This window comes from Equus asinus, chromosome 20 (assembly GCF_041296235.1).
Source record: "Equus asinus isolate D_3611 breed Donkey chromosome 20, EquAss-T2T_v2, whole genome shotgun sequence".
In the NCBI taxonomy this organism is placed as follows: Eukaryota; Metazoa; Chordata; class Mammalia; order Perissodactyla; family Equidae; genus Equus; species Equus asinus.
In genome coordinates this window covers 89,382,627-89,407,077 of record NC_091809.1, presented here as the reverse complement: position 1 = coordinate 89,407,077, position 24,451 = coordinate 89,382,627, and the positions used below count along the sequence as shown (strand labels likewise).

The 24,451-nt window shown below is 36.8% G+C and overlaps 2 pseudogenes; one reads left to right on the top strand and one right to left on the bottom strand.

The window, feature by feature from the left end:
- Positions 1–3,633: 3,633 nt before the first annotated feature.
- Positions 3,634–4,599, bottom strand: LOC106828995 (olfactory receptor 56B34-like; annotated as a pseudogene).
- Positions 4,600–16,268: 11,669 nt separating this feature from the next.
- LOC106828930 (olfactory receptor 52L1-like) lies at positions 16,269–19,081 on the top strand (annotated as a pseudogene).
- Positions 19,082–24,451: the final 5,370 nt, after the last annotated feature.

The following is a 24,451-nucleotide window of genomic DNA, read 5'->3' as shown; positions in this document are numbered from 1 at the left end:
CATTCTGATTGGAAAGAAACTCTGTTTGCAGATGACATGACCTTGTATGTAGAATCCAAGGAATTATAAGGAATATACTAAAAGACTACTAAAACCAAAAAAAGAAGAGGTCAGTAAGGTTGCAGGATATAAGGTCATTAGTACAAAAATCATTTGTATTTTGTTACACTAGCAATGAACCATTCAAAAATAAAATTAAGGTAACAATTCCATTTATAATAGCACCACAAATAATAAAATATTTAGGAGTAAATTTAACAAAAAGAGTGCAAAATATATACTCTGAAAACGTTGTTGAAGAAATAAAAGATGAGCTAAGAGAAAGATATCTTGTGTTCATAGATCAGAAGATTTGATATAGTTGAGATGGCAATACTCCTCAAATTAATCCACAGATTCAATGAAATCCCTATCAAAGTCCAACTGTCTGTTTCGGCAGAAATGGAGAAACTTACCTTGAAATTCGTATGGAACTTCAAGGGACCCAGAAGAGCTAAAATGATCTTGAATAGGAAGAACAAAGTTAGAGGGCTCACACTTCCAAATTTACTATACAGCTGTAGTAATCAAAGTAGCATGGTATTGATATAAGGATGCACATATAGATCAATGGAGTAGAATCGAGAGTCCAGAGATAAATTCTCACATTTACAATTACCTGGTTTTCAACAAGGTTATCAAGTCAATTAAATGGGAGAAATAGTCTTTTGAACAAGTGGCGCTGAGATAATTGAATATCCATATGCAAAAGAATGAAGTTGGACCCTTTCCTCACACATCATACACAAAAGTTAACTCAAAATGAATCATAAACATAAATGTAAGAACTAAAACTATAAAACCCTTAGAAGATAATGTGGGAACAAATCCTTATAACCATGGGATAGGCAAAATCTATTTAGGTATGACACTAAAGCACAAGCAACAAAGAAAAAATATATAAATTAGACTTCATCAAAATTAAAAAGTTTCATACTCCAGATGATACCATCAAGACAGTAAGAGGACAACCCACAAAATGGGAGAACACACTTGCAAATCTTCCTTCTGATAAGGAACTTATATACAGAATATTCAAAGCCCTCTTACGACTCAATAATAAAAGGACAAATAAACTAAGTAAAATCCAATTTAAAAATTGACAAAGCATCTGAATGGACAATTCTCCAAAGAAGACATACAAATGATCAATAGGCACATAAAAAGATGCTCAACATTACTAGTTATCAGGGAGTGCAAATCAAAACTGCAATGAAATATCACTTAACGTCCTCTAGGATAGCTATAATCAAAAAGATAGATGATAGCAAGTGAAAAATGAACTTTTTATTTTAGAATAGTTTTAGATTTATAGAAAAATTGTGAAGATAGTGCAGACAGTCCCCATATATCCCATTTTTAGTTTCCTCTATTATTAGTAACTTACTTTAGTACAGTACATGTCACCCTTAAGAAACCAGCATCAATACATTATTATTAACTAAAATACATATTTTACTCATGTTTCCTTAGGTGTCATCTAATATATTTTTTCCATTTCAGGATTCCACCAGGATACCACAATGCATTTAGGCTCCAGGTCTCCATAAGATCTTCTTGGTTGTCTGATATTTTTCTCATGATGACACTGGGATTATGTAGGTTTTGGAAGAAGACTACAGAGATAAAGTGCCATTCTCATCATATTGTATCACGGATACATATGACGAAGTCGATTTATCACTGTTGATGTAAACTTGACCACCTGGCTGATGTAGTGTTTGTCAGGTTTCTTCATTTGTAAATGAAGAAACTTCCCATACTGTGTTCATTGGAGAGAAGTCTTTATACGCTTAAGAAGTGAAGAGTTATGTTCCACCTACTTGAGCATGGTGTATCTACATAAATTATTTGGAATTCTTTTATATGGAAGATTTGTCTATTACCTTCCATTCATTTATTTATTAAATTATATACTTATAATATTTTAAACTTATGAAAATTTATTTTGTACTTTGGGTTATAATACAAACTAGGACTGCTGATGTGTAAACAGCTTAGAAGTCATCACTTCTGGCCTTACAAGAAGAAAAATCAGGAAAAAAGGAATATCAATGACTTCCCTTGGACCCACTGGAGAATTGATGTCACAGGGCAAACTGCCACCCCAAAGTTTGGAGAATCAGGTGAATGCAGAGAATCCAGCTACTTGGAGTATAAGCTGCTGGAGCCACAGGGTGGTAGGACAACTTTAGAGGCAATTTTGACAAACTGCTGGAGGATGAGTGATCTAGATTGAGAATGAGAAATACAGGGGAGCTTAAGCCTTAGGGAGGCCCCACTCTTTGCACCCAGCAGCCCTAGCAAATTTTCACAGTAAACATCCAAGAGAGTTGTCTTCTGACTCTGGTAGGGTGAGGGGAAAAGTTAACACTGTAAAATAAACTCAGAGCATTCTCCATAACACAGCGCTCCTCTACAGGAGAAAAGACAATGTTAGAGCCATATCCCACCCAGGGGAAGGGTATTTCTCTGACTCCAGGATGACAGTTAGCCCTGTGATCTCACTTCTCTGATGGGTCCAAGAAAAGTTGTTGGTTTTCAGTCTGTCCAGCTTTTTGTTGATGTAAGGATGGGAGTGACAACTTCTAAGCTCTTTTTACATGTTGGAGTTTAAAGGAATTCTCTGAGTTTTCTTTTACACTCAGGTCTTAGCCACATAAATTTTACTAATCTGTTACTTTTCCAATCCTTCTTTACACATTTAAAGATATTTTGTTCATCATGTCTACTAGTGCTCACTGGGAGGCTTTGTCTGAATTATCCTATCAGACATTAGTAGAAGTGGAAATCCAATCTCTTGGATGGTAAGATTAGAAGAAATTCCAGTATCTTTCTTTCGGGGCTTATTTTTTTCTCCCTGAAATGTCAAATGATCTCAGGGACTTAACCTAAACACCATGCGGAAAGAAAAACAGGCAATTTGACCCACCCATTGGTGCACTACTGTTTGTCAACTGTCAATTCTTCTGTTCTTGGTATATTGGATCACTGTTTAAAACATGTGAAGGTACATGGTCCAATGCTGCCTTGTCCATAGACATAACTAAGAGAGTCCATTGAGTGATTATGGAGAATCCAAAAGATGCTGCATTTACCATTAGACAGGAATATCACTGCCAAGATTTAAAGACTTTTTAAAAATTAAAACCTAAGTTGTTCATAATTTCACTTAGTTAGGTATCATTACTATATATTGCCATCTTAATTTACACTTTTAAAAATTAGTAGCAAGTTTGAATAGACAGAAGGAGTTAAGAGAGGGACTCTGGAGGCTGACAGCTTGGGTTCTAATTTTGCTCAGCAATTTTCTTCATTTTTTTGACTTTGGGCAAGTTTCTCAACTTTCAGTCTTCATCTGTAAAATATATAAATAATAATTGTACTAGCTTAATAGGGTTGTTATGAAATTAAGTGAGTTAATATTTGTAATATTTAGAAGAATGTCTTGTACATAGTATGTTATATATAAAATTGGTGAATTAATTTGAATTGATGTTCCTAATAGTTGAGATACTTGGAATTTTAACCTAGGACTGTTAACCTGTTCTCTTTCTTCAATATGGCTTCTAATATTCTGTCATTTATTTTGGTTTACTTCCTGGCCACATTGTCACCCAAACCAAGCACTCTCTGGAAGCTCACTCTCAGCTCCTGGGTCCTAAGGGCATACACCATGGGGTTAAGGGCTGGGGGGATGACAATCTGCAGTACATTGAGGAGAACAGGAATGAAGGGAACCTTTCTTCCTGCCAGATGTGTGACAGATACTACATTAATGGCTGTATAGAAAAAGAAAATGGGGATGAGATGAGAATTACAGGTACTCAGGTCCTTAGACGTTGCTTCAGCAGAGTTCAGCCTCAGCACTGAATGAATAATTAAAGCATAGGGAGAAAAGACGAGACCAATGTCACTCCCAACCATAACCCAGATCAAGACCAAGTAGTAAAATCTGTTAATGGTGATGTTATCACAGGCCAGACTAGTGACCCTCAAGTTGGAACACAGGCAGTGGTGAATCTCATTTCTGCAGCAGTAATGTCTCTGAGAAGCCAATACAGGCACTGGGATGGTCAACAAGCCATTCCTTAGTATCATAGATAATATGACTTTGATCATGAAAGCCTCAGTGACTATGGAGGGATACTAAAGGGGACAGCAAATGGCTATATATGTATCTACAGCCAAGCAGATGAAGATGCCTGACTCCATGCACATAAAAGAGTGAATGGCATAGATATGAGCAAAGCACTCAGGGAAGCTGATGGTTTTGGCATTAAACCAGAGGATGGCCAGAATCTTGGATATGATGGTAGTCGCCAGGCCAATGTCTACTACAGCCAAGATATCAAGGAAGTGATACATGGGCTGGTGAAAGTTATGCTCATGTTGGATGACGATCAAGATGTGGAGATTGGCACCAAGAGCTAAGAGGTAGAGCAGAACCAGTAGGAAGGAAAGCCAATGTTCCTACTCATTAATGCCTGGGAAACCCACAAGGATGAACTCAGACACCCGAGACCTTGAGTCATTGGTTATATTCATGGTGGCATCCATATCATGTTATATCTTCTTCTCAGTATGCATCTGTGAATGAAAGGGAAACAAGAATAGGTTGTGGTTAGCTCAGTGAGGGTCAAAACTTGTGCATAGGTATAAGATTCATGGACAATAACTCAATCCTTTTTAACATAGTGCACTCTCTATCTCTTAGAGACTCTCAGAAAAAAGTTTACCCAAGAATAAAAGAAGATCTAAGGTCTTGATAAAGATTTTAATATAATAAAAGTAAACATTTAATGAATTTATGTCCCTGAAATTGGATCATGAACAAAATTCAAGAGACATACATTATGAAGAAATAGACAATTCAGGAGTATACTAGTTTTCAAGGTCTACCATAACAAAATACTACAGACTGGGTGACTAAAGCAACAGCTAATTATTTTCTCACAGTTTTGTAGGCTAGAAGTCCAGAATCAAGGTGTCAGCCAGATTGGTTTCTTCTAAGGCCTCTCTACTTGGCTTGTAGATGGCTTTCTTCTTCTGGTGTCTTCACGTTGCTACTCTCTGTGCATGCACATGCCTGTTTCCAAATTATTTTTCTTAAGTCTTGTATAAGTGCCCACTGGAAAGACATCATTTTAACTTACTTATGTCTTTAAAGACCTTATCTGCAAATATGGTTAATTATGAGGTACTAGAGGTTAGAATTTAAACATATGAATTTTGAGGGATACAATTGAGCCGTAATATGAAGGTAAATTTAGAGAGTAGAATTGTCTCCATTCTTGGGGATCTTCAGGAGGAGAATAAGTAGCCACCATGAGAACACTAACTGGTCTTTTCTTTTGAATGCTTTGTTGTTGGGCAATAGTTTCTGACATAAACCACTTTATTTAATCTTCACCATACAGGTTTTGTTATTCATATGAGGAAATAGGGGTTGAATGGTTTGTCTGGTTGAGAATGATATATTAAAATCACTAATAAGTGGCAAAGCTACAACAAGATTTTAATATTCTGCCTTCAATTCCAGTACTCTTTCCATAACATCTTAGCCAATAAGTCAGTCCCCTGTAGAATATCATTTGTTTCCTCTTATTATTATGAAAGGAATGTTATGTTTTAAAATCATCAATGTTATTAATAAAACATATAAGGAGGGAAATGCAGCAACAAAATTTTAGTACTAATGTCAGCAAAATGGTAGACTAGAATGCTCTGGGATCTTGTTCTCCCACAGGAATACTAAGTAAGCAACAGAATGACCAACATAGCTTTGTGGGAGCTCTAGAATCTAAGTAAGAATGTGTACCAACCAAGTGAATGCTCAATCAAGAAACGCCACACTTAAAATGGCAGGAAGTTTTGTGGAATTTTTCTCACCCTTGCTCCACCCTCTCCCTTGTGCAGTGTTGTACAGGCAGGAGGAATCAACCCAATTTCCAGTTCCTTTCTTGTTATGGAAGGTAAAATGTAGAATTTGTCTGCAGTTGTTGGCTTATTTGGTGGCTGCCTGAGGCACTGATTCCTGTCTTGCTTCACCTGGAGCTCAGGCAGTAATGATGGCATCATTTGTATATTAGGTTGGAGGTTGCTGAAGGAAGTGGTGGGCACAGCAACATGTAAAACTGCAGGGATCTACACATCTGTGCATACCTTGGGGTGAAATATTACAGAGGTATACAATTCAACATCTAAATCCCTGAGATGCATGAGTGAGACACTTACAGAAATTAAGACACTTAAAAATAGCTGTTTATATGAGGGAATTAGAGGAAAAAAGTGTGTGCACAAGCCCGGGGAGGCACATGCTCAGAAATGGCCTGTGAAGACCTTAAGCCTCCATGATGGGGTGAGTTGTGAAGATCTCCACCTTCATGAGCCAGTCACTAAAGACAGGGAAAGTGTCTATTTTTTTAAATGCCAAATTTTTGCCAAAATATCACAAGGCATACAAAGAAACAGAAACATGGCCCATTCAAAGGAAGAACAAATTTCTAGAAATCAACTAAAGAAATACAAGCACGAGTTACTTACAAGGACTTTAAAACAACTGTTTTAATATGCTCAAAGAGCTAAAGGAGAATACACAGAGACAACTAAAGGAAATCAGAAGATCAATATATGAAGAAAATGAGAATCAACAAAGAGAGAAACTGTTGAATAGAAGCAAACAGAAACTCTGGATCTGAAAAATACAATTACTGAATTGTAAAATTCACTACAGGGTTTCAATAGCAGATCAAATAGGCAGAAGAAAAAAATCAGCAAACTTGAAGACAGGACATTTGACGTTATAGGGTTGAGGATTAAAAAGAAAATGAATGAAAGAAAGTGAACAAAACCTGAGACTTATGTGACACTAGCAAATAATCAATATACATGTTATGAGAGTCTCAGAAGGAGAGTAGAGAGAAAATGGGCAGAGTTTATTTGAAGAAATAATGTCTGAAAACCACTGAAATTTGAGGAAAGAAATGGATATACAAATATAAGAAGCTCAGTGAACTCCAAGTAGGATAAAGAGACCCACAGCAACACATATTATCACTAAATTGCTAAAAATCAAAACCAAAAAATCTTGAAAGCAGTAAAAGAAAAACTACTTATCATGTTCAAAGGAGTCACAATAAGATAATCAGCAGGTTTCTCAGCAGAAATCTTGTAGGCCAGAAGGCAGTGGGATGATATATTTAAAGCACTGAAAGAAAAAGACTGTTGATCAAGCATTCTTTATTTGCCAAAACAGTCGTTAACACTAGAACTGCCCTACAAGAAACGCTATCTGGAGTCTTCCAATTAGAAATGAAAGGATGTTAAACAGTAACTCAATGCCATAAAAATATGAAGTTGTGCAAGTAAAAACACGGTGTACTAGCCAGGGCTTTCCAGAAAAACAGAATCAGTAGAGTGTTTAAATATTTATTTATTTATTTTATATAGAAAATTATTTTAAGAAATTGGCTTACAAGATTATGGAGGTTATGAAGTCTTAAATTTGTAAGTGGGCTGTCAGGCTGCAGAAAAAAGAAAAGCTTATACTGCAGTTCCAGTCTAAAGGCTATCCTCTGGTAGAATCCCCTCTTGCTCAAGGGAGGTCAGACTTTTGTTCTCTTCAGGTATTTAACTGACAGGACGTGGCCCACCCACGTTATGGAGGGCAATCTGCTTTACTCAATGTCTGCTGATTTAAATGTTAATGTCATGCGAAAGCAACATAACAGAAACATCCAGAATGTTTGAGCACATATTTGGTCACAGTGACCCATCCAAGTGAACACATAAATCTAACCATCAAACATCAACAAGTATTAGAACCTATATTGTTGCAGTTTTGGTTCATAACTCTACTTTTTATTGTTTTTCAGGTATTAAAAAACAAAAACATTATCAATATATGTTAATGGCTACACAATATATAAAGATATATTTGTGACATCAATAACATAAAAGGGGGCATAACTATAAAGGAGTAGTTTTCATATGTGCTCTTAGTTAAGCTGCTATAATTTAAAACAGACTATCATAACTTTAGGATGTTGTATATAATCCTTATGGTAACCCCCAGGCCTCTCCAAAATGTCTATCAAATATACACAAAAGAAAATTAGGAGGGAATTAAAATGTATCACTACAAAAATATCAATGAACCATAAATGAAGCCAATAAGGGAGTAAATGAGGGAAAACAAAGGTATAAGACATACAGAAAACAAATTAACAATTGGCAATAGTAAGTCCTTCCTTATGAGCATTACTTTAAATACAATGGATCAAGTTCTCCAGTCAAAGACAGAGACTGGCAGAATGCATGAAAAAGACAGCAACTATATGCTGTCTACATGTTTTAGAACTAAGGACACACATAAGTTAAAAGTGTAAAGATGGGGAAAAAGTCTATGCAAATAGTAACCAAAAGAGAGTAGAGGTGCCTATACTAACATCAGACAGAATAGGCTTAAAGTAACTGTTGCAAGAGACAAAGGAGGATATCATATATGATAAAAGGGTCAATTAACCAGGAATCTATAACAATTATAAGCATATATGTACCAAATATCAGAGGTCCTAAGTACGTAAAGCAAACTTTCACAGAATTGACAGGAGAAATAGATTGTTCTGCAATAATAGGAGGAGACTTCAATTCTCCACTTTTAATGATAAATAGACCAACTAGGCAGAAAGTCAATAATGAAGAAGCAGAGCTGAACAACATTATACACAACTGGACCTAACAGACATATACAGAACATTCCATGCAAAAACAGCAGAATACACTTTCTTCTCAAGTGCAAATGGAACATTTTTCAAGACAGACCAAGTGTTAGATCACAAAACAGTCTTAATAAATTTTAAAAGATCAAAATATTACAAAGTATATTGTCCAATCGTAATGGAATAAAACTAGAAATCAATAGCAGAAGGAAAACAGAAAAATCCACAAATACGTGGAAATTAAACAGACAATCTTAAACAACCAATATGTCAAAGAAGAAATAAGTGAAATTATCAAATATCTTGAGACAAATGAAAATACAGCATACTAAATTCAGCAAAAGCAGTGATAGGAGGGAAATTTATAGTTGTAAAGGCTTACATTAAAAAGAAGAAAGACCTCAAATATGCAACTTAACTTTAAACCTTAAGGAACTAGAAAAAGAAGAATAAACTAAACTGATATCTAGCCTAAGGAAGGAAAGGATATGAGAGCACAGATAAAAAAAATATATAATGGAAAATCACTAGAGAAAATAAATAAAAACGAGAGTCAGTTTTTCATAAAGAACAACAAAACTAACAAAATTCTAGCTAGATTGACTAAGGAAAAAAGACGACAAATAAAAAAATGAGAAGTGACCGTGTGACTGTACAATCGATTTTACAGAAATAAAAAGGATTATAAAAGAATAATATGAACAATTGTATGCCCTCAAACAGGGTAACCTAGATGAAATGGATAAATTTGTAGAAATATACAGTCTATGAAGTCTATCAAGACTGGGTCATGAACAAATAGAAAATCTTAGCACACCTATAACTGTTAAGGATATTGAATCAATAGTGAAAAACCTCTCAGCAAAGTAAAGCCCAGGAACAGAGGACTTCACTGTTGAACTCTACCGAACACTTAAAGAAGAATTAACTCTAATCCTCCTGAAACTCTTCCAAAAAATCAAAGATGAGGAAACACTTCCAAACTCATTCTCTGAGTTTGGAGTCTCTGAGCCTACTTTACCCTGATTCTAAGGCCTGACAAGAAATCTACAAGAAAAGAAAAATACAGACCAATGTCTCTGATGAAAAGTGATACAAAATTCTTTGACATAATACAAGTAAACTGCATTCAGCAGCATACTAAAAGGATTATACACTATGACCAAATGGGATTTATTCATGGAATGCAAGGATGATGCAATATACAAAAATAAATAAATGTAATGTGTTATGTTAACAGAATGATGGACAAAAACCACGTGAGCATCTTAATACAGAAAAAGCTTTGGCAAAATTCAACACCCTTTCATGATAAAAATTACTCAACGTGTTAGGAAGAGAAGGAAACCATCTCAACATGACCAAGATCATTTAGGAAAAGCCTTCAGCTAACATCACACTCAATGGTGAGAAACTGAAAGCTTTCCCTCAAAGAACAGGAACAAGATGAGTATGCCTGCTTTTCCCACTTCTGTTTTACATAGGACTGGATGTTCTAGCTAGAACAATTAGGCAAGAACGAGAAACAAAGGCATCCAAATTAGAAAGAAAGAGGTAAAATTGCCTTTGTGCAAAAATAGCATGATGTTATATGTAGAAAATCTTAAAGATTTCACAAAAAACTGTAAGAACTTATAAATTTCACAAATCTTTAGGATAAAAAATCAAGACAAAAATCAGTGGTGTTTCTATACAGTAATCATGAGCAATCTGAAAAGAAACTAAGAAAACTGTCTCATTTACTATAGCATCAAAAAAAAAAAAGAAAATACTTAGGAATAAAATTAAGCTAGGATCTGAAAGATTTGTATGTTGAAAACCACAAAATGTTGCTGATGGAAATTAAAATCACAAAGAAATGGAAATATATCCCATCGTCACAGACTGGAAGAGTTAGCATTATTAAAATGGCAATGCTACTCAAAAGTGGTCTGCAGATTCACTGAAATTCTTATAACACCCCAATGATATTTTCTCCTAAATAGAAGAATCCATCCTAAAATTCATATGAAATCTCAAGGGACCCAGAATGGCCAAGGATTCTTGATAAAGAAGGACAAAGTTGAAGGACTCACGCTTCTTGAATTTAAAACTAATAGTGCCACAGTAATCAAAACAATGTGTCCATGAACAGGTGAATGGGTAATCAAAATGTGATGTATACATAAATGAAATATTATTTATTTTCACAAAGGAAGGAAATTCTGACACATGCTGTACCATGAGTGAAACTTGAGGACATTATGTTAAGTGAAATAAACCAATCACAAAAAGATAAATGCTGTATGATTCCAACTATATGAATCACATACAGTAGTGAAACTCGTGGAGACAGAAAGTGGAATGGTGGTTGCCAGGGACTGAGGAAGTCCGAATTGGGAGTTACTGTTTAATAGGTATAGAGTTTCAGTCTTTCAAGGTGAAAGGCGTTTTGTTAATGGATGGTGGTGATGGTAGCACAACAATGTAAAGGTACTTAATGCCACTGAACTATGCACTTAAATATGACTAAGATGGTAAATTTTTATGTTATATATATATTACCACAATTTAAAAAATGTACTTGAACAATATGCTTTGGGAATCCTTGCCCATCTAAGAATTTCTTTTTGTTACTTTTGTCTGTGAATGATACCTTGCTTTGTCAAATAGCTAGGTATTAATATTTTCTTTTTCAAATCTCTGGCTTTATTTAATTTAATGGCATGACGTGTAAATTCTAGGCTTCATTCCTCATCCTTCTGAATGAATGAATGAATGACTAGGCCATTATTAATTATGATAAGTACATATTTCCCATGAAGTTAATAAAAAAATAGAAAAATAAAACAATAGAAATTTTAGGAAACAAATAATATGAAGAAAAAAATAACTATAAATCCACATCCCACCAGCCAGATACTGATAATTAATATTTTAGCATTTAAAAATTTTAATATTTTTCTTTGCAGTCCTTTACATAGTTTAAATTTTATAGAAATAGAATTATTCATTTTGTGCTTTTTCTTATCATGATACACATAAATTTCAAACTAACACTAAATTTTATAAACATTGTTTTCAATGATTATATAGGATTTTATTACGTGGATTTATAACATTTACCATAATTTTATTTGGTTTTACACAACGCTTACGTATTTTTAGGGTTAGCTCTATTTACCTGTAAAAATCAGATTTATACTATGGTCCTTTCATCCTTTTTTCTAGATTTTTAGGCTTACATTGGAGCCTGTAACCAAGTATTTATGGACAGTCTCCATAGTAGTCTGTGAACTACCCTAATTTATACATGAAACACCCTGTCTTTATCTTTGTTATTATTACTGTTCTTTTTCTTGGGGAGATGATCTGTTTAGCTTTCATCAAATTGTCAAAACATTTTACTCTCCAAATAAGAAACACAGAAAATCATTCTTTACTTAAAATTTTGACCAATATTCATTTCCTGGAGCCTTTAAATTTTTAATCCTTAACCTTTTGGTTTTGTGACATACCTTATTTATAAGGAATGATTTTTGCTGTTAATGAGAAGTATGTAAAGAAAGAAATTAATTAACCGGTGGCTTCTACATTTTCCCCCAGCTTATTATTTTATGCTCCCTTCATCACATATATACTTTTGTATGCATAAAATTCTACTTCTGGACAATCTGGTGTTTCATATTCCTTTCTGATTATTTTTGTGCGATATCAAATTGAATTAAAAATTCTAGTTTTATATTAAATGTAATTCAAAACAGGACTATATTATTCTTGCTGTCTTCAATTTTAAAGCTCTTTTCATATTGATTTTTCTACATTAACTTTAGAATTCCTTCATTGAGTGCTAAAATAGCACATTTTTGGTTGGCATTTTGTTAAATCTGAATCTTAATTCTGAAAAAAAAAAGGTGACATTTTTATGCTACCACAATTTTCATTTAGTAATGAAGACCCTTTCTGCCTTTATTTAAATGTTTAAACAGTCTCTTGTTAAAATTGTGTAATTATTTGCTCTTCTTCTTATCAATTTTAGTAGTTTGGGATACACTTAGTGAATATGATTTTTCTGCATTATGTATCCCATTGTTTGTTTCTAGCATACGGAAGCCCATTAAATTGATCTTTTTTGATGTTATTATATTGGTTTTTGTTATTTCATCTACTTTGACAAAGTCTTGTCGCTTCTAAATGTTTTTTTTAATTTTACCCCTGTATTTTCATAACAACCAATTATCTGTTGCTGGTAAAGCAAATATTTTGTATTTATTTTATATGTTGGAAGTGTATTTTTTTGTTATTTTGTCTTGTATATCATCTACTTTCCTGAACTATTGTCAATTCTTACAATTTTCCCATTGATACTCTTTCTTTGGCATTTTAGGTAGGCCAAAACATTGCTTCAAAACATTGACATTTTCACTCTTTACAAATATCAACATCTCTTAATTTTTGTCTTATATCTCACTGAAAAGGATAGAAATTCATGTTCAGTGTAAAACGACTGTGATGGCAAATATCTTCATATTTTTTGTTGAATTTAATGGAAAATCAGCTAGACATTTCATGAAATATTATGTCCATTGTTTTTAAAGTTGTATGTCTTTTATCAAATGTTATGAAGTAGTTTTTTTGTTTCTAATGGGTATTTTGGTTAATACCAATGATTCTTGAAACTACTTTTTGTTCTGGGGATCTTGGATCTAGAATTATTATTTAGAAGTTACTATTCTAAACCTCTTCATTTATCATTTATTCAGTGAACTTTTACTGATTCTCTTATGTGACACAGAAATGCATGCTTTTGTTTCTGGTTTTTGAACGTGTTGTTGTATTACGTTTTGTTTGCATGGTCTTCTGGCTGGAAAGTCCCATCCTCTTGAGAGTGTCACCTCATCTTCAAGCTCAGAATCATTCCTCTCCTGTTTCCTGATCACAGACCTCAGTCTCTACAAAAGTGAAGAGCCTGAGAGAAGGGAAGTACTAAAGGTGAAGAGTCAAATAAGGAAAGCCAACCATGGAGCCCCAAAATAAGGCCTATAATCAAATTCAGAGATGAGGACAGAACAGAAGTACAGGAACATGGGACACACCCATCCCCTCACCTCTCAGGCTGCAGGTCATTGACTGGCTTACTTACTACTTCAGGAGGAGCTTGGAAGAGGCTCTCAGGCTGCAATACCTTCTCTAGCTGCTTCTGCTCTCCTAGCTTCAGCTGCGTGTATTCAGCCTTTTTTTGTTCAGGGCAGCTCCCTGACTTTGCTCAACATCCCTGGAGTTTGGGGTTTTAGAATAAATTAGATCCATGAGATGCTCTGCTTTGGTGTGCTCTTCTAGAAGCCCTCCCCACTCTATATCAAGCATCCTCCAGTGTCTAACGCTTTTCATATTGAAACAAGAAAAGTCCTCTGATGCTCTCAGGGGTTAGTCAAGTGATTTCTGGAGCAGACCCATTCAACCCTAATCCAAGGGGCAGCCCAGAATATGGACAGCTTTCCACTCCAGACTCGCTAGAGCTTAAATCACCCTTCTCTGATGAATAATGTTCCTTATTACGTGACAGTAATATTGGATGAAATATTCCATCCCAAACTGTGTCTTTCATTCATATCCCTTTGTAGTGGTTTTGGGAAAGACTATTGACATTCGACCTCTGCCTTTCTCATAAACCCTGTGATAGGAGTTATTTTTTTGGCTAGGGTGGCTCCAAGTCTCCAATATCTCTGGTTTGACACCTCTGAGTATTTTAGTTCCTTAGTATTTTTATTTCTTGTCTCAGAGTAGCTGTTCTCCCCAGATGTGACTCCTCAAAACTAACTTTCTCTGTTCCATTCCTCTTAGCTTCCACCCTTCAGATCACACCTTGCACAAGCTAACCTGAGAGCTTGCAGATACTTACAATCCCCTTAAATCTTCACTGTCAGCTGAAGCATTCACAGGGGCCTTTAGCATGCTCCTAAGTTGGTATCCTCATTATCATATATGGTGCATGTAGACATAGCTGATTTATCTACTCTATACAAGTCTTCCCAGAGCTAGCACTTATGTTTCATATCCTTGGAAAACTTTGGCTGCACAGACCTTGAATGATGTGTTTGATTTCCTCTTTGGTATTCAGAGATTGCTATGTAGCCCTTATGAATATAAAATCCTTTTTACCACTGTTACTCTCAAGCTAGGGCAAAAGGCTATCATGGAGATTGAACTGGGGACTCAGAGTGTTTCTGCAGCTTAGCAGAGAGGATCTAGTAGGACCTTCCTGAGCCTGGGAATTTTCACCTTTTTCTAAATTCTCTCCATGTTGCTGAGTCCCGCTTAACTTTGATTCAAGACTTTAAAGCATTCATCCTCAAAGTCAGTTCAGGGCCAGGAAAACAGTGCCCTCATTATAGGGATATTTTAGTGATTGTGTGTGTCTCTCCTGACACCTGAATGCTGCCTCTGAGTGTTTGATTTCTATTTCTCCCTCTCCCAGTAGGTCATCACCATGAACCCACTATTTCTGTGCCCTCTTCCAATTTCTCTGTCTGTGTGTCTGTATCTTCCTTCTACCACTATCATAAAGTCTATGTCACTGTTCAGTAGGAGATAAAAGAGACAGGGACAGGCCACAGCCCATAGAGGACCCTCCTTGCCTGTAGCGACAGAAACAGCGGAAGAAGTGACCAGTAGTGACCACAGGAGTCCTTTATTTCTAACACACATCTGGGATCCTGTCATAGCCTCTTATGCCAGAGAGATTCAATGGGATTCCTTCTTCTATGAAGTACTCAGTGTATCACTTCAGGTGAGAAGCATTGAGACTCAATCAGTTCATCCCTCAGAGACACCACACTGTCTGCTATTTCACTCATATCACTTAAGTTCAGTGACTGTCTTCTCAAGTTCCTGTAATTCCGGGTTGTTTTAGAAACTCATCTAGTTATTTTAATGTTAGCATATAGCTATTCGTTTATTCAGCAAACTCTACCGAGTACCAGTTACATTCTGGCACTTCTGGAACTTGTCCTGTGACTGTTGCCATAAACAAGATAGAGTCCCTACTCTTCAAGGACTGACACTGACAGTTTTATAGTGCCAGGTAATCAGTGCAGTGACACGGCTGGTAAAATGATTTGATAGGAAAGAAAGGAGACATGCATACTATCTTATAGAATTTAGGGACTTCATAGGAAGCAGTTTACTTGGACTGAATTTACATGAATAATTAGGAATTTACAACTGCAGTTCTTTGCAAATTGTCCTCCGCTTCCTAGTCAGAGATCTAAAGATAACTTCCATTTTAGGGTCATTGAAATAAAGACCCTTTTGCTTTTCCTCTAAGAATCACTGAGGGACCTCTTGCTTACTTTAGTAATTAATACTTAAAGAGCAGCTCAAGGCTTTTACTCTAGACTCACAGACTATGCAGCATAAAGAAGAGGCAGGTTATACTCAGGCACATACATCTCTGCTTCTCTCCTTCACCCACTGTAGTTTGGCTTCATCCTCCACTGCTCTGCTGACACTGCTCCTATCAAAGTGATGGATGGCCTTCCACAAAGGCACAGCTGGTTTCTGACTTCTCAGCTAAAAAGTGAGAAATGGGCTGTAATTTGCAGTAGAACAGGAGTAGTTAGAAAGAGAATTTTCTCACTATGTAGAATCTTAAGCAATGAAATGTGATTTTTTTACAAGACTATGAGATTCTCCTGAATGTCTCAATAAAAACGTGTCACTGTTACTTGAAGTTATAAGTGGATTTGAATCTGGAAGAAAAAGAAAGGGTGGGAGACCATGTGCCCGTCAGCCATTTCAGATTTTGTAGCTGCCATGTTCAGAGTTTTGGGGCCTATTGCAGTCATCATTGATTTAAGAAAAAGATACTCAGAGTGACCTATAGATGTATAATCCACAAGAACCGAGTATGACTCTTTTTATGCATACGTATTCTTGCACACCCCTCCCTTACATAGAAAAATACAATTATTTCAGATTATGTCTGTCTTTTAAGACAAACATACAGACACAAACATATCCAGTTTCAAGTGTTTTCATGTTCAGGAGATGAACCACATGGAGAAGGTAAAATAGAGTATATATTTAATTAGTACTTGTTAAAATGGGGGTGCAATAAACACTGAATCATCATCACATCATGATAAGAGATAGACATAGCAAAAGTTTGAAACAGAGAAGCAGATTCACTAAGACAAAGAAAAAGGAAAGAGGCCATCGATCTCATACTCAATGATCCTTTATTATTAATGTTAATGGTAGTGATAACTATAACTGATTTAGGATAATTTATATAAGGTAGCTATTGAAAACCTTGTATACCAGTCTTAAATGTATGATTTTGTTCATGGATTAAATTTATTGAAGGATTTTAACCTCAAATGTGACATGTGATCTGTATCTTAGGAAAAACCCTCTGACTTCAGGGTGGAGAGTGGCTTGAAGGGTGTAATAGCAAAGCCTGGATGATCTAGGGAAACAATTGAGATGAAGGAAACTGGAAGTATGCACTAAGGTAGTGACATTAGGAGTTGAGAAAAATGAATGGACATAAATGGAATTAAAAGTAAAGTCAGCAGGAACAGGTGAATAGATAAAAGGGACGAGAGATAAGAATGAGTATGGATTTCTTCCAAGTTTCTGTATTGGTTTTGGAGGGTAGATAGTGATGTAATGCACCAAAGCATGGACAAAAAGGAGATGCATCAGATTTGAGAAGGATAGGTGAGTTAATTCAGTGTTCAATCTGTTAAGTGTGTGGCATTGATATTTAGGAAGCAAATGGAAAAAAGTATTTGTGTTTCAGAAAGGTCTTTGTCTTAGAAAAATAGATTTGGAAGAAATTAAAGTGTATACATAGTTAAAACCATGAAAATGAATGAACTCAATCAGAGCTAATGTACAGAATAGGGAATAGAGGAGAGAATGGAACCCTGGAATCAAAAATACTTATGGTATGTAGATGGAGAAGGTGGTCAGACAGGGGACATAGGAGGAAGAACTGTAGAGTACTATATCCTTGAAAAGGAGGGAGAATTATTTAAAAAATAACAGATTGATTTACAGTGTTCAGCAATGCCAAGAGATGATAAAGAGAATGCTCTCAAATTGACAATCCAAACTATGAGTAATTGAATGGTAGAGTTTAAACTGCTCTCTAAAAGCAGCATATGTTTACTCTTATCTCTAAATGAAACTACACTTATCCTAATTCAAATATGTGGATATCTCACCTTTAAAAAAATATCTCAAGAAAAGGACACTTTCTTCTATGTATCTAATTTTTTTTCCCTTGTCTTGCCGTTTAAGCCTTTTTCTTCTCCTCATGAAGATGCAGGTAGATATGGACAATGTGATAATCCATCAGGAATGGAGAAATCATGATTTTGGTTTATTTGCCCTCCTCTGTCTCTGAGTCATTGATGATGGCCCTTAGTAATTCCAGCTGGAGGCTACTCCAGCCTCCTTTATTTCCTGATAAGCATCCCAGGTTTGGAGGAAAGCCAGCACTAGATAGCATTGCTGCTGTGTGCCCTTTACCTCCTTGCTGGAGTGGGCAATATCACCATCATCTTCATCATCTGGACTGACCCATCCTTGTACCAGCCTATGTACCTCTTTCTGGCCATGCTATGTGGCATTTATCTGGTCCTGGCTTCTTCCACTGCACCCAGAACTCTTGCAGTTCTCCTGGCTCATGCCCATGAGATTGGGTACACTGTCTGTCTGATCCAGATGTTCTTCATCCATGCATTCTCTTCCCTGGAGTCAGGTGTACTTGTGGCCATGGCTCTGAATCGCTGTGTAGCCATATGTCACCCTCTGCAACATTCTACTAATCTGCATCTGAGGCTCATAGGGTGCATTGGCATGTAGTGCTAGTACAAGATTACTCCTCCTCATCCCCTTTCCTATCCTATTGTATAGCCTTGTCCTTTGCCCAACCACCATCATAAGCCATGTGTATTGTGAACACAAGGCTGTGGTAAAAGTTGCTTGCTCAGAAACCATAGTGAACCGAGCTTATGAGTTGACAGTGGCATTGCTTATGGTTGGAATAGATGTCCTGGGCATTGGTGTTTCCTATGCCCTCATCCTCCAGGCACTGCTGAAGGTACCAGGGGGTGAAGCCTGATTTGAGGCCTTTAGCACTTGTAGGTCTCATATTTGTGTCATTCTGGTCTTCTGTGTCCTAGAATGTTCTCTTTCCTCACTCATCAATTTGGCCATCATGTACACCATCAAGTCCGTGTTGTTCTGTTTACACTTACCCTTTTCTTGTGCCTCCTGCACTCAATCCTCTTTTCTATGGGGTGATGACTCATCTGATCCTCCAGTGAGTACTCAGGGTGTTTTACATAATAAGATAGATCTGAACATATTCCAATTATTTTCTTCAGAGGCTCCTGCCAAAGACACTGCCAGTATTCCATGGCTGGTGTAGGCTATACTGACAGAGACCAGTCCACAATGAGAAGTCCTTCTAATCCTACTAGTTTCATGTCAAATAACACCCAAAGGCACTTGGTTCCATAGCCAATTGAGATGTACCTGGATAGCTGGATTTGTGAATATTTTCCCCATCCTTTCTTTAGTACTGGTCCCATCATTTCTCAACTCCTTGTGATGGAGGGACTTGGGTATAGGAAAATAGATGATAGCTGTGGATATTCCATCCTCTGGAATTGGAATTGGAAGTCCCAATATTTTCCTGGTTTTACTTTTAGAATGTCTTCAAACTCTCTATGTGCAGTGAGCTCTAGGTCACTGGGCTCCTGTGTAGCAACAGGGTCTCTTTAAAAGCAGTTGGGGCACTCACAATGTCAGAAAACACCTTTCATTGCAATATGAGTGTCACTCGTGTATTTAAAATAATCTTATATGGGGGAGGCACTGCATTAGGTTCTTAGAATAATAAGATATGATTGTTATTTTCAAAGAAGAAATATATATATATATGTTTAGTGGATTTCTTTTCTAAAATGTTTGCATTTTTTAATTTATTCACAATTTTGTTTATAGTAAAGAGGGAATAAGACCAAATATTGAATATATGTATGTTTTGTAAGTTTTAATTTGACAAAAGAAAAGCAACCATGTAATTATCAGTATCTAATAAACATAAAATGTGCTGGAGGATGGTATTAGTAAACATAGTTTTGTTAATAAATCTAGAAGCAATTGTGCCACTTAAAAATGAGTTTCTCATTTTGAAATGTGCATTTGGAATGATGTTAATTAGAGCCCCCATTTCTACTAACAGGAACTGCATAAAACTTACAAGAGGATTGTCAAAATTGGTATATTGCACCCTGCTTTTGGATGTTGCCATAAGATCTGGCTTAACTGTGTTGTTTTCCTAAAAAATGACACATTTTATTCAGTCCTAGAAGAAGTCAAGTCACCTCTACCTTGAGGTAGGATGCTCAGGTGATGAGAGGATCCTATTGAGATTCCATAGTGGTAGAAGGGGTGGAGTGGATGGTCATTTTTTCCAATTTCTCCTTTCTTTGTAAATTTTAATGTTAATAAATAGTTTTCTGTTACAGAGACTGAGAATTAAGTCTTTAATTTGGTTGGTGCTTGTGGGTGAATTAGGGAGGTGTGGTATAAGTTGTTCTTATTGCGGGAGGAATTGCATGTTCTCATCGCCTTGGTTTTAGCTCCAGGACTTAAACTCTGGTAAGTCGTCCTGGAGAAGCCCAGGCTATGGTGTATCATGTCCATTGGAAAGCAACTCTCTTGACCCTAGAGGTACTTAAGTTTGAGTAGGTTATAAAAGGAAGCAGTGTGTTCTCTCCTTCTGTTTACACCATTGCTGATGCTTGGAATATGGATATGATGGTGGGATCTGAAGCAACTTCCTTTGATCACAAGACAGAAATGTGTATTGAAATTGGCAGATCAAGACTATAGAAGAGCTTGTGTTCCTGATATACTCTGGGCCACCAACCTTGACTTAAACCTGAGACAGAAATAAACTTGTATCTGGTTAAACTCAGTATATTTTTGGGAATCTTTGTTGAAGCTGACTAACCTACGGCCTAAAAACTGTGTTTTTCATCTCAGATCTTCCAAGTGACATATATTATGCCTGATGTGTATCTTTTAGATTTCCTTTGAAAATGTTTGTAATTTTTATTTGTCTAGAATGTCGTCATTTTACTCTCATTCAAATCTGCTATCAGAAAATAATTTATTTCATTTTACTCTTATATATTATTTTCTACTATGCCTGTAGTATATCTCTTACTTCATTCCTAGCAGTGCTTATTTGTGCCTTCTCTGTTTTCCTTGATCACCCATGCTAATTGTTACATATTTTATAAATGTATTTTTTTCTATATTCACTCTTTTCTCTAATGGATTAGTTTCTCCGCTTGTTTAGCTTGGTCCTTACATTTTCTGGTGGTTTTCCTCCAATATTTGTAGATTCTTACCCTTCTCTATCTGTTCATTGAGGAGAATTAATCAGTTTGGGAAGTTGGTGCGAGTTTCCTCAAAGGAGTGTAGATCACAGCTCCTGTGCCCTGATTGTAAGACTCTGCAGGTCATGGAGTAGCCTCTGAATCCCTTAATAAGGACATTTCCCATCTCCACATCAAGCTTTAACTTCTTCAATTCCTCTTTCACTAAATCATTGATTGGTCCCCAACCAATGGGCCCTACTCGCTGTGGAGCCCATTCCATGAGCCCGCTTGGGCAGAAAAACAAATGCGCAACCCCACCCACTCTTGAGCATAGCTTCCAGTTGTGTCTGACAAGGAAATCTTGTCCTGCTCAGGCAGGGATCCAAGTCAGCAGCCCTGCCCAACTGTTGAGCATATTTTCTGGCCCTGCAATGCCAGGTTGTATAACATTGAGCCTGGACAACATTGGAACCCAGCCTATAATCCCACTCAACCTAGGGCACTGACTGATTGTTGAACACCGCCTGTGACCTAGCCCAGGCAGGGAGCCCATCCAATGACCCTGCTCAATCACAGAACATAGCCTGCATGCACACCCACTAAGGAAGCCTAGAGAGCTGCCACAACAGCCCATGGATCACAGTCTCAGGCCTAATCCAGATAGGGGATATAGCTAAATGCCTAACTTGACCAGAGAGCCTGAGAAGTGACCTTGCCCAATAGAGGAGCACAGACAGTGGCCTATGTGATTGTGAAGCCCAGATTGTGGCCTCACCAAATTTGGGGCACAGCCCACAGGCCTGACCAATTGCAGAGTCCATTGTGTACCATCGCTCTGCCAGGGAACACAGCTTTAATCTTCACCTGACCAGAAGTGATTGCAGGGCCCAACGTGTGAGCTCACCTAACAGTGGAGCACAGCCAGTAGCTACACCTGACCAGGGAGCCCACTTACCTTCCCCACTTGAATGCTGAGCCCAGGGAGTAAGACCTCCCACTCCCCTGACCTCAGAGAATGGGCAGTGAACTTTCCTAACTAGAGATCATGATAGTAAGCTTCACATGGCCACAGAGGCTACTCAGCTGACCTGTCTGGTACCTCAAACTGAGCAGACTGACTAAGGTCTTTCCCTGCTGAGGCAAACCTGTAAGATATGGAAGAGGAGACTGCTTACTCCAATATGAAGATACCCATGAAATGATACGAGGATCCCAAAGAATAAACACAACACCACCAAAGGAATCTATAAAGCTCCAATAACTGACTCAAAAAATGGTTGTCTATGAACTCTCTGAAAAAGAATTCAGAATAATCCTTTTAAAGAAATTCAGTGAAATACAAGAACACACAGACAGACAAGCAAAGAAACTGGGTTAACAATGCATGAACCAAGCGAGAAATTTAAAAAAGAAATGGACATGTTGAAAAGAATACTGAAATCTTTTCTTTTCTACTCTTCCCTTTCCATTTTCTTCTTTTTCTGTTTGGCAAGGAGAAAAAACATCACACAATGAATCCCACAGGTGTTACTTTAACTTCATCATCACAAACCCCTAAGAAACATTCGACATCTGTGACTAGAATAATCACTCACCCAGAAATTCTAAATACTGTAGGGGTAGGAAGAAGTCTGATTATGTATGACTTTGATTTAGTTAATTAGGTAAGAATATGTTACTTCTACTATATTCTAAACACTGTGTGACACCACGTTGATGAGGAACAAAATCAATGTGGATCTAATGCTCATGAAGCTAAAAGTCCAGTTCATGTGTAGCCTGGAGTAGTGCATATTATGCAATCTGGTCTTATTTATGAACAATAGGAAGCTCTTGATACTATAATGTAATGTAATTACTATAATGGAATCTTGATGAAGGCAGGGACCTTAACTATTTTATTCACCTTTTTATCCCTGTGACTAGTGGAGTGGTGGACATACAGGTGATAAAAAAAATAAGTACTTATTGAATAACTGATATTTACATAGGGTAAATTAGCTGCCCAAATATTGCAGATATCAAACAACATAGTTAAATTCAGGATAATATAAAGAGCAGAGAATATTAGAGTTTTACTAAATTCTGGAAAAGTTCAATATAATATTTCAGGATGTTGAAAGTGGTATAAAGGTATGTTTAAAAGGATGTTCTGTGTAGTCCAGCAGATGGATATGGATTTGAATTTCAAGTCAGTTTCAAATCACATCCCTCACATCTCAACTATTGGCACCCAGTAGCACCTTAACATAAGGTAAGATGAAGCTTCCCGTGAGATCCAGTTCATTAGCTGCTGTGTCCCAGTATTCCAAACTACTATTGTTCCCAAGAGTCTTGGAGAAGGGGGTGGAGCAGTGAGAGGAATTGACCACAGATCATAAAACCCTCTAGATTTTTCATCAGAGCCAAGGAATCAGTTTCACTTCTAGTTACTGGATGCAGGCAGCTGACTCCTTAAGCGGGCCCCAAACTGTTGTATCGTCGGAGAGTTCCTGGGGTAAGGGAGGTGAGAAACGCTGTGCTGAACCCAAGGCAGCTGGATTGCCCAAAGACTCAAAACAGAAGACCTTCTCATTCTTGTATTGGCTCCCATGATAAAAGAAGCAGAAGGTCATGAGTAGTGGTACCGGATGCATGAACATTCAGAAATTCCAGGTTCCTTCTGGAAGAAAATCAGCTTCCATAGTTTCAACAATCCCATATCATTGAATATAAGGGATCTTGTGTTTTCTATGTCTGGGAACTTCATGCAAGTATGTGATTAAAATCCACCTGGCCTTCCCAGCAAAGCAGTCTAGGGATTCCAGAGAGTGAAAAGATGATTCTAGTCTAGGGGTAGCATTTTGTGTTTAATATGACACTGGTTACTTATGAGCATCCAGGGCCATAAGGCTCAGGGAGAGAGATGGTGAGGAAATTTGGTTATTGCCTTCCCCCAACATTTTCCAGCAGAGCAGTCTTAACAAGAGAGAAAGTATCCCCTGATTATTATACAGGATTCACATTCAGGAAAAAAAGATTTCTCTGATTTTCTCCTGGTAGTCCTAGTTTTTATCTCTTCCTCTTGAAAGTCAGTCACATATTTAGACAGGATCACTTAGGTAAAATAGCTTCACTTTCCTAAATTGTTCCTCATTATGAGTTTTTAAGATTCTTTTTATTCTGGACACCTTTTTCTAGGTAATACACTTTCAAAAGTGTTTCTTTAATCAAGGTGCACTGAACTGGACAATATTCTAAGCATGGTTGAGCCAGAGCAAAGCAGAATAGAAGTCATCACTTTCCTTCTAATAGCTGTTA